Here is a 16,970-nt window from a genome sequence, read left to right on the forward strand (position 1 = left end):
GTTTTAAAAAGCCATATATGTAGTGAAGCAGTTGCTTTCTGAAATTATAACATTTTTTGGACAAGCAGGCTTTTTTACAGTGTATGGGTTGGATTTCCACCAAGTTGGAAAAATATGGGGTGGGAAATTTTCGGTAGAAAAATCATTGAATTTTACAGTGGTCTGGGCAGGAAAATCATGTTGCCCCCCCCCCATTACAAATTTCCTAGTTACAGCCAGTGCCGCCTGAAGGCATGGCTGCGGCCTCAAGCGAAGGTGCCTCACAAGAATGAGATCTGGTTGAAGTTTTCAAGAATTTGCCTCATAAGGCCTCAGAAAAATCACTTGGTCCAGGGCCCACGATGTTCTTAAGACGACCCTGGTTACAGCCCAATGCTGAGGATTACATAAACAGACAAAAATGTATGAACTGAACCCGACACGACAGATAATGACACCCGCATTGACAATTGCAAAAAAAACGTCAATGCCATCAATTCAAATACAGAGCCACAATAGGCAAAAAGCCCAACAAGGTGGCTGAAAGTAACAGTTAAACAGTGTGATGTAAAGTTCTATACAGATGCTGTGAAAACCTATAAATATTTAATAATTATAGAGTAAATAATGTACATTATTTTATGTATATGTTACTGCCAAAGCTCAAAGTGCAGCTAATTTGTGATGGGGCCGGCCATTTCACGAAGTAGCCGAAGATTCCTGTTCAAAGCTTATGTGTTGATGTAAGAAGGCCTGGTAGGTGCCAAATCAATTTTTTTAAATCCCCAATGTGTGATATATATACAGGGTGATTCAAACTCAATCAACTTTTAGGGGAGGTAGAAAACACAAAAACAAAACAGAATCACAGATGGTCAGAAACCCCAACCTGATCAGCTGGAGGATAAACAAAGATGCAGAAATGACAAAGCAATAATAGGTGGAAAACTCTTTATTTTGAAAAACTCTTCAATTCTTTTCTTTATTTCTCTTATTTTGTCTACAAGGACTCGTATTTCGTCTACTTTTGTCCTCATATAAAGTATTGCTAAATAAAGTTTTTTCCACCCATTATTGGCTTGTCATTTCTGCATCTTCGTTTATCTTCCAGCTAATCAGGTTGAGGGATCCAATCATACATTCCTATGTCATTCTGTTTTGTTTTTGTGTTTTCTACCTCCCCTAAAAGTTTGTACATTGAGTTTTGAATTACCCTGTATAGCAGCTGTGTTGGATTAGCTTTATGTAATGAGAAAAAAAAGGTGAAATTTGAGAGAGAAAACTATAAAAATAATTACATAAACATAGTATTTGTCAAATTTAGGAGAGAAAAAAATGTTTATTGCATCGTTTTTGCAGTTTGATAGGTTGCCATAACTAACATGGACATAATTATCACAAAAATATGCCAACTTAACGATGATCCCAAATCATGTCTTTTGTTATCAGACTTTGGCTAGAGATGATCGGCCGATTCCTGAACTGGGCGGCTAATGTCCAAAATTCAGATTTTTGCAAATTCAATGATTTTTTCACAAAAAATTTACCACCCCCCCTCATATTTTCCCAAATTCGCAATTGCTCCCTTTCGCCTCCCTCTAATTCCGGCCCTGCTCAGCACTGTGATCATGGAAAGCAGCTTGTATATAACTTTGTCTTGCATAGGCGTATGCAGAATTTTCTCGAGGAGGGGTTTAGATTTTTTCTCCTTCTGAGGAGGGTTTAAGTTTTTTCCTGCAAAATAACACTATAATCTTGGCTCGGGGGGGGGGGGGGTTCTTTGCGTATGCCAATGAAGTCTTGCATATCGTTTGGAAATCCAATCCTTACACTGATTTCTCCTGTAGAAAAGCCTGCTTGTCTGAAAAATGTTATAATTTCAGAAAACAACTGCTTCACTACATATGGCTTTTCAAAACCACAGCATCAAGTACGGGAACAGTTTCTGCTAATCTAAAGGTGGGAGAAGTAGAACTCCCATTGGCAAGCAGAAATGCATAAAAAATTTTGATAGAGCACTTTAACATTTTGTATGATCCTTTGGTCTATTGGTTGCAAAACAGTAGAGTTGTGGTGTGAATTTTTTGTTAAAGAAGGTATAATTTTCCTTTCGATTTCCACATTAGAAAGGTTCCGTTTAATCTAGGTTCTTTAATGTGTATTCTTGCATTGAAATCATGGGACCAAGTATTGTCTCTTAGACCTGAACAATATAACTTATGCATAAGAATTAGATAATCGACACTATCAAAGCCTTTTTTTTTTAAATCTAAAAATATAGCAAGAGTTCTATTGCTGTCATTAATACTTTCATATACTTTTCTAAAAAAATTGCCATTTTGGTATTCTTATTTTCAAGAAAACCACTGATTTCCCAAAAAAAAATCAAATAGCTGTAGAAAATTTATAATTTTGTGCTTCATTATTTTTTTACAGGGTTTTTAAAAAATCCAGACAAAATAGAGATTGGACGATAATTTTTGAAATCACTGACATCACCTGATTTATGAATGATAAATTTAAATATGCTCTTGCCATACCCAATGAAAACTCCACTGGGAATTGAACAGTTTACAATGTAAGTTATAAACTTTATTGAAAGTTTTTAACATCTTTGACATGATTCCATCATAACCAACCGCTTAATTATTTTCAAGTTTATTCATCAAATTTCTTCCTCTATCTCAGTAACAACTATAGAATTATACTAGAGTTTGTTACTAAAAGCTCCATTTCATTTATTATAACTCAGAATCTTCAGTTATAGCAGAATTAATAAAAAATTTATTCATTTTATCCACTAATGTTTCAGTCAGTATTTATTAGAAATACAATTTTATTTATTTTTCAAAATTTATGATATCATTAGTAACTTTCCACTGTTTCTTGTTGACTTTGTTACATTTTATAAATTTGTTATGGTAAAAAGCATCTTTTGCAGCTTTTAGTTTCTTTTTTAACTGTTTATTATAGCTTTTGTAATAATTTTCTTTATCACGATCAGAAGGATTTTATTTAAAAACTTTATAAAGTTAGTATCAACCATACATTTCAATTCGTATGTAATCCATTCACTTTTAAAATTATTGGCTGTTTTGCATTTAATTTAGACTGTTTTGTCCAGAAATTATGATGATTGAACACAATATCAAGAAATTTGTCATATAATACATTTGCATTAGTCTCAGTAAAAATGTTCATCATATTCATAATTGATGAAAATAAACATATTTAAACACATTTATTATATTTTCAATTAATTTATTTTTATTTTATGTTAATCACATATGAGATTGTTACATAATTTTACACATTATGTCAATTGAACCTCTATTAAGCGAAAACCTGTGTTCAACGAAAAAAAATCTGTCCCTTGCGATTCCATTGAAAACAGGTTTTACTGTATTAGTTTATAGAGTTGGTCGGTCTTTATACTCTGACTGTGTTGCTTGTATTTTCCCAGGTATAATTATAGCAGATGCCAATTCTTTCACTAGCTTCAAACGTCTCATAGTATTTCAACAGCTCATGCAACTACCTATTTGTTCACATGATGCGGCAGCTACGGCTGTTCAGGGAGGTCTAGACCTTAACTCTGAACGAAGGATCTGAAGGTGCAGTGGTAAGATGCTTGTCTATTACCAAGAAGTCCACCGCCAGGTCTGCAAGTTTTGATCTCAAGGATTGAAAAAGAAAATCTTTTTCCCCTATTGGGCCTGAGGTGACCACCAATAGATCATAGATAGAGTTGCCTCAATATACAGTCAGACCAGGGTTTAACAAAGTTGGAAAAAACAGTGAAATTGTTCGTTATATCCACATCTGCTTAAAAAAATTGTGTTTGATGAAATGAAAAATAATTTAAATGCATGATACACATTTTTCAATAGTCTGAGCTTCTCGAGAATTTTGAAATAAAATGACAACCATTTGCTTCAGTTTTATTTCATTTATTTATTTTTTTTTTATTTATTTTTAGATCTGGTATGATTTTTTGAATTAATGGATCATATCCATGAATCAAGATTTCGTTTTTGACAGTTTAGAAAAATAGTTTTAATTTCCTCTGTAGGCTTTCTTTGGAATAAACTGGCAACTAACTTTGGGGCCGCAAATGGATACTTTTTCAGCTGGGGCAAGAATGCATTTTGGTGCCTACATGTAATGTAAAAGCAGCAGTTAAATGGTTTATTCTGCTTCCCCCTTTTGTATAGTGCCTGGGGTACAAGACCCGCCTGCTACCCCCTAGTTGCAGCCCTGCCTAACTTGTCAGATTTAGATATTTTTTTCCTGTGAGAAGCAGTATAAATGAATAAATTTAGTTATCAATACCTCGAATAATTGCTTTCTTATCGAAGAAAGTTATGAAACATATTTCTTTCAATATTGAAAAATAGCACAAATTTTTAATTATTGATCTCTTGTTGATTAGGGAACATAAAAATCTCAATCTTCCCACACTAACACAGATGAAATTATCCAGGGTTGGTAAAAAAACCGGTTTTTTTGAAAAAAACCAAAAAACCCCAGTTTTTTGGTTTAAACCAGGTTTTTTTGGTTTAAACCGGTTTTTTTGTTTTAAATAGTATTAACATTAAAAACAATGAAATTTCTGAAAAATCATTCAAACTTTTAATAATTAACTAAAATAAAATGTTTATTAATGTAATTAACACTATTCCCATGCTAATTAATCAATAAATATTTATTACATTTTAACAAAAACCAACTTTTGCAATTTAATTATTTTTTGCTTAACTAAATGGATTACTGTGTGTTTGAAAATTCTTTTAATGTTATTATTAATCATATAATATATAAATGTTTTTCTCCAGTTACTTTCAGTATACTTAATTAGGAAGCTATTTTGCAAAAACTAATAAAAATTAGGTGAATATAATGTATTTAATGAAGCATAAATAATGCAGATTAATTAGCAATGATTTACGATATACAGGGTGATTATAACTAAGGTTCTGATTTAAAAACACTGTAAAAAAAGAATGATTGTCAGAATGACTTGAAAATTGACATGAATATTCCTGAAAAAATTCAATTTTATTTGATAAAGGGGAAAAAATACTTAAAAATGTAAAATTAATGACGTCATCCAACATGTGGGAAATTTGCTCGCAGAATGGAAACAATAGCCAGTCATGGCAGAATGATACCTTAATTATAGCATTTCACGATTTCATAATTCATGGAAACATCACAAAAAACGAAGTAATTGAACAAAACTACAACTTACTTAAGAAATGTTAAATATGTTGTCCACAACGTGTTCTGGCTATGAGGTTGAAAGCACAAAAATTCTTGTTCAACAACAGAATTGGAGTATGCCATGGTCATAATGTGCATGTGCTTGCAGTTCAGCTTTATTAAACCAAACGTGCCCCCCCCCCATTAATATTCCTGAGGAACTTCTAACATATAGGGAATGTGCTGGAGATTGCAATTCACCAAAGTTTGCAATCTGACCACTGTTTATAACATTCACATAACCTTGTTGGGCAATTTGCCTGTTGTGGCATTGTATTTATATTTTGAGGTACCCCCACAGCCAGAAGTTGCAAGGGTTAAGGTGCATCCTGTCAAAATGGGTCTTCTGCAGCTGCTTTGCTGGTATTGCAATGTGCATCTTGATAGAAGTGCTATCCACACACTGATGCTGTGGAAGTGCTGAAATGATGTGGTTACACAAAATAGATTATACTGCTGGCCAAGTACAGCATCATCTACTTGCACATTTTGCACTTTTTTCTTTTGCGAAAGAAACTTCCATTGCTTCAGGAGTATCCATGCAAATTTTCAAGTCATTCTGATCAGTACTTATTGTATAGTTTTGGAATCAAAACTTTAATTATAATCACCCTGTATATAGCTGATTATTTTTCATAAATCGGTTACTATTATACAGTAGAACCTTCATTAACTGGGCTTAACAGTGTGAAAGTATAAAAAAAGCAACTATTGAATATTAAGACTGGGAGATATACAGTAGATGTGCTACTTCTTATAGGAAAGAAAATGAAAATGTATGTGAGGTAATGTAACTACTAGTACACTAGTCTTTGTCCTTTAAGGACAGCTGGTGTCTTTATTAGATTATAGGACCACCTGCCCCTAGCATGATGGTGTCACTACTGTAGCTGCTTCTTTGTGAAGGGAAAAAGAAACCCTGAGATAATACACCACTACACTTAAATGTGTGATGCAATCCTTATTCATGAATTTGCTAAAGATAGAGCATCAGAATGTAACCAAAGGTTAGAAAATGTTGTAAGAATGAAAAATTTTGGCTTTTATATATAACTTTAAATAACTAAGATACTTCATATGAAAAATATATATATTCTGGCCACTTTTATGAGACTTTTTGAAAAAAACCACTTATAAAATCTTATGTCATTTAAAGATATACCATCAGAATGTACCCCAAGGATATAAAATGTGGTAAAAAATGAAACATTTTGGCTAATAATGAACTAATATGATATTTTTCAAGGAAAAAAATGATATTTAGGCAACTTTTATTTTTTTTTTGAAAAAACCAAACAACCCTGAAATTATCACTACTGAATGGTTTAAACCAAACAACCCTGAAATTATCACTACTGAATGGTTTAAACCAAACAACCCTGAAATTATCACTACTGAATGGTTTAAACCAAACAACCCTGAAATTATCACTACTGAATATTTTAGCTAATGATTTTTTATATTTGCGTGCAGCTGAAATTGTACCTAGGAATTTCAATTAGTCACCTTTCACAAGGAGCACCAAGTGCACATTGCAGCCCCCCCCCTCCCGGTTCAGATGCATAGACGTGGGTGAGTGGCATTAGAACAACATTAGGTGGCCAACCTGCAGCACGCCATGGTAGCAGAAGTAGCACACAAAGTTTTCTCCCAAAATATTTAAGACATTCTGACTGATTTCTGAATGATCTTTATCTTGGCAATTTGGTGGTCTTGTAGGCCACCAAACCTTTATTTAGCATGGTAGGCCTATTAACAAAATAAATAACTTTTATTACATATTTAATTTTATTTAAACAATAACACATTGAAGGAAAGATATGAGATAAACAGGGCCGTCTTAATAGCCCTATCGACTCCTACGCAGGGGACCTCAAAGTATCTATCGACTAACTTGGCCACCATAAGGATGAGGACTGAAAAATCATACACAACACTAGGTGCGCACTCAGACTGTTAGGTACATACACTCATACTTCCGGCACAACTCACTAGGTAGTAAATTGCCTATGGCGATAGACCTGAGTTGTGTTCGGTAATAAAAAAAAAAACCTTGTAGATAATCTTTATTAAAGATGTTTTGGTTTCATTTTTAATTTGAAAACAAAAGCGTAAATGTAGAATTAGTAATTGGAAGGGGAAACTAGGTTGCTGAACGTCTCATATGTATGAAATTCAAGGGCATTCCCATGGATCAATTGCATATTCTTGAATAATTGGGGGAGGAGAGCAGTACCCTGAGCCTTCAGATTCCGATGCCTATGCAGAACATATTGTAAATAAAATGAGGTGTGATGCACGCACGATTTGCCTTATGAGAATCAAATTTGTGATTTGAAAACCATAACAATTTTGCTCAAAATGAGCAAACAACAAGGTAGCCACATAAGATAGATTGAAGATGCTATATCATGTAAAAGCGAGAGGTATGATCTGTACATTAGACTTTTCAAGGGGCCATGGATAGTAAAAAATGCTGTTTATAGTAGCACAGTTTGGAAAAAGGTTGGCCACCCTTGTGTTAGAAGAGCATTTACACTATACGTATTGTTTATACAATTTCTTATTCCATGTGTTTAGGTCGTATAACTGCTAGGCAAACATTAGTGCTCCGTGGTGAACTTTTTGCCAAAGTGTTCCACGACCTGAAAAGTTTGGGAACCACTGTATAGGACTTGATCTATAGGAATGTTAGTTAATGGGTGTTCACAAACTATGGAAAGGTTTTTTTCGTTTTTGGTAATCTTAGTAAAGATGAAAAATAAAGATGTCATCAAGAATATTTCATTTTCATAAAGGGTGCTTGATGACGTAAGTATAATTCAACCGCCCCACCTCTATCATCAAAAGTCAGCAAATCTGAAACCCCCTCCTCCCAATGCTGACGTAATACACTGCTCAAAACAATTAGGGGAGCACATGGTTTTAACAAAATTACGCAAAGATGTATACCGATAAGTAACATAAAATGAATCATCCATAATTTAAAGCCTAGCCGGAAACGAAAGAAGAAAACTTCATATGCAAATCAAAGTTCATGACGTCAAAAACCAGAAAAAGGAGATAAGGGCAGAAATCGGGATGGTGCAGAAACGTCTGTTTTACTGCCGTAACTGTGAAATTCGATTGTGCAGTATTGTTTTTTGAGACAAGGTGACTTGAGGATGTCTCAACAACGTGATTTACCGGAATCCATGGCATGGCGTGTTATAGGCAGACTGGAATCCGGGCAAGCACAACGTAGTGTCGCGGACGCTGTTGGAGTCGCCAGAAGTGTTGTTGCAAGGCTGTGGAAGATTCCAAGAAACAGGAAATGTTAGACGTCGACCAGGGCAAGGTCGGCCACGCGCCACTACAGCAACTGATGACTGGTATATACGGTTAACAGCCCAGAGAAACAGAACAGAGAATGCTACGCAGCTGCAAAGATGGTTGCTCTTGGCAACAGGACGAAGCATGTCCAGCCAAACAGTACGTAATCGGCTTCATGAGGGAGGGCTCTATGCACGTAGGCCAATGGTCTGCATTCCGTTGACCCCATGCCACCGTGCGGCCCGAAGAAGATGGGCTGCTGAACATCGAGATTGGGAGAAACGTGATTGGAGTGCTGTTTACAGACGAGTCCCGATTCAGTCTGGAGTGTGACACCCAACGTGTTCTGGTATGGAGGGACAGGGGCACTCAAAATAACCCCGCATTCGTTCGTGAAAGGTCACAATACAGACTATCTGGTTGGATGGTATGGGGTGGAATCAGCATAGGCAGACGTACGGACCTGCATATCATTCGGAATGGCACTTTGACGGCCCGAAGGTATGCAGACGAGATACTGCGACCTCATGTCATCCCTTACGCTGGAGCCATTGGAGATTCCTTTGTTTTCCCGGATGATAATGCCCGACCACATAGAGCTCGCCTGGTGGAGAATGTAACGTATCGGGATCCGATCCCTCTACGTTAATGGTGGTCTTGTCGTTATGTGGGAAATTCCTTCTTATTTTAGACCCCAGGGACCTCTCAGTTACCGGAAACCACCCGAGGACCCACTGGCGAACCGGTAAGGGCCAGAGTGTTCGATTAGTTCGGCAGTCGGCGGGTGGGGTCTTTCGGCTGTCGAACGAGAACGGGCCAGAGGTCGGGCTACTGATGTCCCACATAAATTAATTCCCCTCATGACGACGATGCCGCTATTTTCGTGGAGGGGTTTGATCCAATATATGTATAGTTGGGCGAGGCTTAGCCCAGTTTAAATTATTTTTATCGAAGAACTTCCCGGGGGAGTTGTTGCAAGTCTCGTTGTGCGGATACGAAAATAGTGTTGTACTCACTTATTTTCGGCGGGGGGCTGCAGACCTCCGTCGGAACAATTCATTTCATATTGTTATGTTAGTAATGTTTACATAATCGGGAGAGTCTGATCAGCTCTCCGGATTATGTCATGTTGCCAGATTCCAATGTAATTAAATTGTAATGTTTATAATAGTGACGCATGAATATGCAAATTCGATAATTTTGTTGAGGCGAAAAGGCCATGCGAGGACATGTGGTCCCAAACTTCTTGTAAAAGGGGAGTATAAATTCCTCCCTCTTTGTCTCTCACATTGCGTTCGTCTAATCTTGTTCTGTTCAACTGAAGCCCTCTAGTAGGACGGTTCACCGTCTTACTACCGTATCTATTGGCCTTAGGCTGAATTGTTAAAATGCAATAATCTACATTATTTGAATCCGTTTTCCGGCAGGTCCGGAATCAAAATATAAAACAATCTTCACAGTCAAAGTTCTTCATTGCTGATCGAGGTGGTCCGGCCCTCAACCGAGAGGCCCCCGGAGCTGATCAAGGTGGTTCGGCCCTCAACCGAGAGGCCCCCGGAGCTGATCAAGGTGGTTCGGCCCTCAACCGAGAGGCCCCCTGGAGCTGATCAAGGTGGTTCGGCCCTCAACCAAGAGGCCCCCCGGAGCTGAGCAAGGTGGTCCGGCCCTCAACCGAGAGGCCCCCAGGAACTGATCAAGGTGTTCCGGTTCTCAACTGAGAAAACTGCTCTGGTATTTACGGAAAAGCTAACAACATCGGATGTCCGATCGCTGCACAGGTTGACTGTTGTTGATCATCAATTGGTGAGCCAGTATCTTTACTGCTAACGTCAAATAGAGGGCTCCAAGATATACTAATCCATTGTTAAAATTAACTAACCCATATAATTGAATAAATAATAATATTTCATGCGAAAGTTTGTTTCTAATCATTTTCCACTTGTCGTTTGCCACTTTATTGCTGGATATTTCGAACCGGGCAAGTAACTCCCATAAGGGACGTTGCAATTTTGGGGACTCGACCGGTTCTCAGTAAGTGTGGCAAACCGCGGGTGGAAAGTACTTTCGCTAAAAAAAATTTTTTTTTGATATTTAACATTGATTTTAGAGATGAATTCTAATAATCATAGTACGCCTAGAAATTTAGGTGATGATGTTCGTGTACAAATTGAACCGGAACCAAGTGGTTCACAATCGAATAATGGTTCACAAATGAACTTTACTTATCCAACAATGTCAAATCCTTATAGCGAGACGCATGTAATACTTCCCCCGGCATTACCTTTAAATCCCGCAAATGCTTTGGTTCCATTGACCCAACGCAGTGTTGGTAGTCTTATATTTTCAGGTAGTGGAGAAGACGTTAGAAGCTTTTTATTAAAATGTGAATCGTATTTTAATCTTTACAGTGTTCCTAATAAGATAGAGTTAGTTGTAAGCACGTTTGAAGGTCGTGCTCAGGCCTGGTGGCAAACGATAGGCAGGCACGAATGGGAAAAATGGGGCCCCCATAAATCGTGGGAAAGTTTCAAGGGCTTGTTATTACAAACCTTTTCAAGGTATCATACCAGGGTTGAATTAGCTCGTGCTTTATTCTCTGAAAAGTTTTCGACGGGCTCGTACCTTGATTTCGTATTACATAAGTTAGATCTTTTTCAGTCGTTCGATTTAACCGTTCCGGAGTCGGACAAAATTGAACTTATAATGTCACAATTACCCTATAATGTGAGAACATTTTTGGAAGTTAGGAAGCCTAATTCTTTGCAACAATTATTTGTAATGTTAGATCAATTTCTTGCAACGCGTGAAAATGTTCAAATTGAATCTCGTAAAAATTTTGAATCTTGTGAAAATTGTGTTGAGAAATTTCAACCTGAAGTTAGAAAAAATTGTGTGGGACCTACACAAAATGTAGTACAACCTTCAAGACGGCCTTTTAGGACAAATAAATTTTTTCGACAAGTTACCTGTTTTGGTTGTGGTCAAATCGGCCATATTGTAAAAAATTGTAAATCAAATGGGAATCAGGGAAACTAGACCTGGGATACATGAGAAGGGGTAGTGTATCCATGGGTAAAAAGACCCCTAGTAAAAAATTTAGTTTTCTTAATCCAGTTGTGAGAGTTAACAAGATTTTGACAGCAAAAATTGATACCGGTGCCGATTGTTCAGCGATCAGTTTCGATCTGGCTCGGCAGGTTGGTTCACCCACTAATCAAGTTAGACCCTATCACGGTGATAGATTTCAGTTGGCATCCGGTGAGTACTGTCAGCCTGTGGGGATTCTTCGGGCCCAAGTGGAGATACGAAACAGTGTCGTGCACACAGATCTGATAGTGCTCGCCAGGGTCCCATTTGGGATCTTGATCGGCAGTGATATTTTGAGTAAAACTGAAATTATAGTTGACTTCAAAAACTTTGAACTTAAAGGAGGATTGTTGTCGTATAAAGGAGATGTCGATCAGGTAAAAATGCAAAATTTAGTAAGTAAATCGGAATTTGATTCCGATCAGAAAAAAAGGTTGTTTGAATTGTTAAAACAATTTCCGAATTTGTTCAGAAACACTCCCGGTAGAACTCACGTTGCTGAGCATAAGATCGTGACTGACGGAAAACCGGTTTTTCGATCCCCTTTTTCTCTTCCGCGATGGAAAAAACAATTAGTAGAAGAGCAGGTGCAACAGATGCTCTGTGATGACGTCATTGAGCCTGCCTCCACAAACTGGGCTTCCCCGTGTTTTTTAATCAAAAAGAAAACTGGTGATTGGCGATTTGTCGTCGACTATAAAAAGGTGAATAAAATTACGGCACCCGATCGGTACCCTTTGCCTTTCATCGATCAAATTCTACAACGAGTGGGTGACGCACGATTCGTCTCTACGTTCGATCTGGCCTCAGGGTATTGGCAAGTTCCAGTGCGGCTAGAGGATCGGGACAAAACGGCATTCATAACCGATTCTGGAATGTACCGATTTAAGGTAATGCCCTTTGGACTCAACAATGCCCCGGCCACGTTCCAACGCATGATGACTACAATCCTGGGCCACTTAGTCGGTAAGTGTGCCGATTTTTATTTGGATGACATTGTCGTTTACAGTTCGAATTTTGAGGAACATTTACAAAACTTGAAAACAGTATTTTCGTGTTTGGAAAAAGCAGGCTTAACTCTTAAGCCAGACAAATGTAATCTCTATAAAAAAAATTTGGAATATCTAGGTCTCTGTTTGACCAAAGAAGGATGGCACGTAAAACAGGACCAAACCGACGCCATTTTGAGTTTTTCTAGGCCTAAAACAGTAAAACAGGTGCAACGTTTTCTGGAATTCTGCGGGTGGTACCGGCAATTTGTTCCCCATTTTGGTGATGTCGCTAACCCCCTTTACGGCCTGACAAAAAAAGGGCAAAGGTTCAAATGGGACAAAATACACCAACAGGCGTTCGAAAAATTGAAACATCTCTTGTCTTGTGCTCCCGTTCTAACCACAAGAAAAAAAGATTGTGCCTTAAAAATTTACACAGATGCCTCAGGAATTGGGCTTGGAGCCATTTTGCAGCAAGTTGAGCCTGACGGGGAAAAGCCGTTAGCCTATGCCAGTCGTACCTTGAATTCAGCAGAAAAAAATTATTCGGTAACAGAACAGGAGGGACTCTCTGTTATATGGGCGTGTAATAAATTTCGAGCCTGGTTTTCAGGAGAACCTGTTACTATAGTAACGGATCACAGGGCAGTCGCCTGGTATTTTGAGGCTAAACAATTGAAGGGGAGGTTAAGCCGATGGGCTCAATTACTACAGGAATATCCTTTAAAGTTTGAATATAGAAAAGGTTCGACCATGCAGGCCCCTGATGCCCTGTCCAGAATGCCCGCTGTTGTCACCACTGAAACTGATTTCGAGGAAAAAATTGATAATAAATTATATTTGTTCTCGTTTTTGGATTTACCTGAGTTAATTGTTCAACAGAAAAAAAATTACCAAGATATTATACAGTATTTTAATGATAAATCTGTCGGAAGACAAAAAATTGATGAAAAAATTGAAAAGTATTACCTTTTCGAAAATCAAAAATTGTTTTTTAGATTCAGGAATAAAAAATTGCTAGTAATTCCTCCACCATGTAGAGAGAAATTTTTGACTGAAATGCACATGCATCCCATTTCAGGTCACATGGGAGTCAATAAAACTCTTCAGCGATGCCGACAACGCGCGTTCTGGCCCGGTATGCGTAAAGATATAAAAAAATTTGTCCTGTCCTGTAAAAAATGCCAAACATGCAAATTCGACAATACGAGGCGATGGGGAGGCATGGTGTCAACCTCTGTTGATCATCCAGGAGAAATGGTTGGGATTGACACCATGGGTCCCTTTCCCGTTTCTTCCAGAGGGAACGTGCATCTGTTAGTCGTCGTCGATTATTTCACAAAGTGGGTAGAGTTATTTCCACTAAGACGAATTACGACAAGTGCAGTTGCTAAAAAGTTTGTTCATGAGTACTGTATGAGATATGGCTTTCCAAAAAGATTAGTTTCCGATAATGGTTCTTGTTTTATATCAAACCTTATGAGGGAAACTTGTAAAGTTCTCCAGGTCAAGCAAAGGTTCACAACCCCCTATCATCCTCAATCAAACCTTACCGAGAGATTTAATAAGACAATTAAACAGATGATCTCCTGTTATGTTGGTGATAAACATAAAGACTGGGACAAAAATTTAACCTTTTTTGGTCTTGCTATTAGGTCGGTTCCCTCGGAAACTACGGGTCAGTCGCCAGCTAAATTGTTTCTTGGTAGAGAATTAGTTTTACCATTTGACTGGGCTATGGACATACCGGTTTGGGAAAGGGTGAGTTTGCCCGAAAACTTACTTAAGCAAGTTAAGGAAAATGTCAAAAAACAACAAAGGAGACAAAAAAGATATTATGACAAAAAAAGATTATTGCACACCTTTAATCAGGATGATTTGGTATTAAGGAGAACGCATTTCCGTTCTAGTGCGCAAGGCAATGTTATGGCGAAGTTGAAACCACGATGGGACGGCCCGTGTAGAGTCCTGGAAAAAATTTCACCTATTGTCTACCTGATAGTGGATTTATCCAATGATAATGTCTATAAAGTCAATGCTTGTGACTTGAAAAAATTCGTTAGTAGTGACCAAATCGTTCTTGAGCCTGTCCCGCAGTCACCTGAGAGTAGAGAGGTCCTTGTACAACACACTTCCAGTAATCCGAGTCGACATCATGTTTCACAAACGCCCTTAAATAGTGCTAATTGCACTAACTCTAGTACGTCCTTTAACCGGCAAAATCCCGAGGAGGACACCACTCCTAAGATGGTGAAAACGAATTTCATTAAATCTTCCGTAGGTTACTCTAAGTTTTTGGTTCCGATTCAGAGAGGGTGGCAAAGGGTTCTCGTTAAGAGGAAAAAAGAACCTCGTATTGACGTCTATTATTACTCTCCCGAAGGGACAAAATTCAGAAGCAGTGTTGAAATTTCGCGATACTTACAAAATCGGGATACTGATTTGGCTGTCGATAACTTTTCCTTTAGTGGGAAGTTTAATATACCAGGTGATATGTTAACATAGTTTTTGCAAGTATTTCTGTAAATTAACTTTTTTTAACCTATAGAATTTTTTTTTTTTTGGGAAAAATTCTTCCGTGGTGAGGGGGAATGTAACGTATCGGGATCCGATCCCTCTACGTTAATGGTGGTCTTGTCGTTATGTGGGAAATTCCTTCTTATTTTAGACCCCAGGGACCTCTCAGTTACCGGAAACCACCCGAGGACCCACTGGCGAACCGGTAAGGGCCAGAGTGTTCGATTAGTTCGGCAGTCGGCGGGTGGGGTCTTTCGGCTGTCGAACGAGAACGGGCCAGAGGTCGGGCTACTGATGTCCCACATAAATTAATTCCCCTCATGACGACGATGCCGCTATTTTCGTGGAGGGGTTTGATCCAATATATGTATAGTTGGGCGAGGCTTAGCCCAGTTTAAATTATTTTTATCGAAGAACTTCCCGGGGGAGTTGTTGCAAGTCTCGTTGTGCGGATACGAAAATAGTGTTGTACTCACTTATTTTCGGCGGGGGGCTGCAGACCTCCGTCGGAACAATTCATTTCATATTGTTATGTTAGTAATGTTTACATAATCGGGAGAGTCTGATCAGCTCTCCGGATTATGTCATGTTGCCAGATTCCAATGTAATTAAATTGTAATGTTTATAATAGTGACGCATGAATATGCAAATTCGATAATTTTGTTGAGGCGAAAAGGCCATGCGAGGACATGTGGTCCCAAACTTCTTGTAAAAGGGGAGTATAAATTCCTCCCTCTTTGTCTCTCACATTGCGTTCGTCTAATCTTGTTCTGTTCAACTGAAGCCCTCTAGTAGGACGGTTCACCGTCTTACTACCGTATCTATTGGCCTTAGGCTGAATTGTTAAAATGCAATAATCTACATTATTTGAATCCGTTTTCCGGCAGGTCCGGAATCAAAATATAAAACAATCTTCACAGTCAAAGTTCTTCATTGCTGATCGAGGTGGTCCGGCCCTCAACCGAGAGGCCCCCGGAGCTGATCAAGGTGGTTCGGCCCTCAACCGAGAGGCCCCCGGAGCTGATCAAGGTGGTTCGGCCCTCAACCGAGAGGCCCCCTGGAGCTGATCAAGGTGGTTCGGCCCTCAACCAAGAGGCCCCCCGGAGCTGAGCAAGGTGGTCCGGCCCTCAACCGAGAGGCCCCCAGGAACTGATCAAGGTGTTCCGGTTCTCAACTGAGAAAACTGCTCTGGTATTTACGGAAAAGCTAACAACATCGGATGTCCGATCGCTGCACAGGTTGACTGTTGTTGATCATCAATTGGTGAGCCAGTATCTTTACTGCTAACGTCAAATAGAGGGCTCCAAGATATACTAATCCATTGTTAAAATTAACTAACCCATATAATTGAATAAATAATAATATTTCATGCGAAAGTTTGTTTCTAATCATTTTCCACTTGTCGTTTGCCACTTTATTGCTGGATATTTCGAACCGGGCAAGTAACTCCCATAAGGGACGTTGCAAGAACATGCTTGAAGCTGAAACAATACAGCCTATGGAATGGCCAGCGTGCTCTCCTGACCTGAATCAACATGCTCGGACGACGCATTGCTGCGCGACCAAGGCCGCCTGTTACTGTCCGAGACTTGCAGATTGCACTTCTTGAGGAGTGGAACAGTATTCCCCAAAGTCTGATCGATAACCTCATCGCATCCATGGCAAACAGGTGTGCAGCAGTCTTAGCTGTTCGAGGAGACCACACGCCCTATTAAAACTCATGCCTCATGTCTAAACAGTACTTTTTTTTATCGTTTACATGTAACCAAATTGTTGCCCTAAATCATCTTTTCATGTTTTTTCCATATTTTCAAAGAATTA

The 16,970-nt window shown here is 38.5% G+C and overlaps 1 protein-coding gene across 4 annotated transcripts in view; it reads right to left on the bottom strand.

Moving 5' to 3' along the window:
* The window catches only part of LOC149085258 (mitogen-activated protein kinase kinase kinase kinase 3-like), a 181,958-nt gene that overhangs the window by 136,651 nt on the left and 28,337 nt on the right, over positions 1-16,970 (bottom strand). The gene's annotated exons all lie outside the window — the stretch shown is intronic.

Source organism: Pholcus phalangioides, unplaced genomic scaffold (assembly GCF_987345545.1).
Source record: "Pholcus phalangioides strain wild (caught in Gottingen) unplaced genomic scaffold, Ppha-v1.0 ptg000007l_1, whole genome shotgun sequence".
Taxonomy (NCBI): domain Eukaryota; kingdom Metazoa; phylum Arthropoda; class Arachnida; order Araneae; family Pholcidae; genus Pholcus; species Pholcus phalangioides.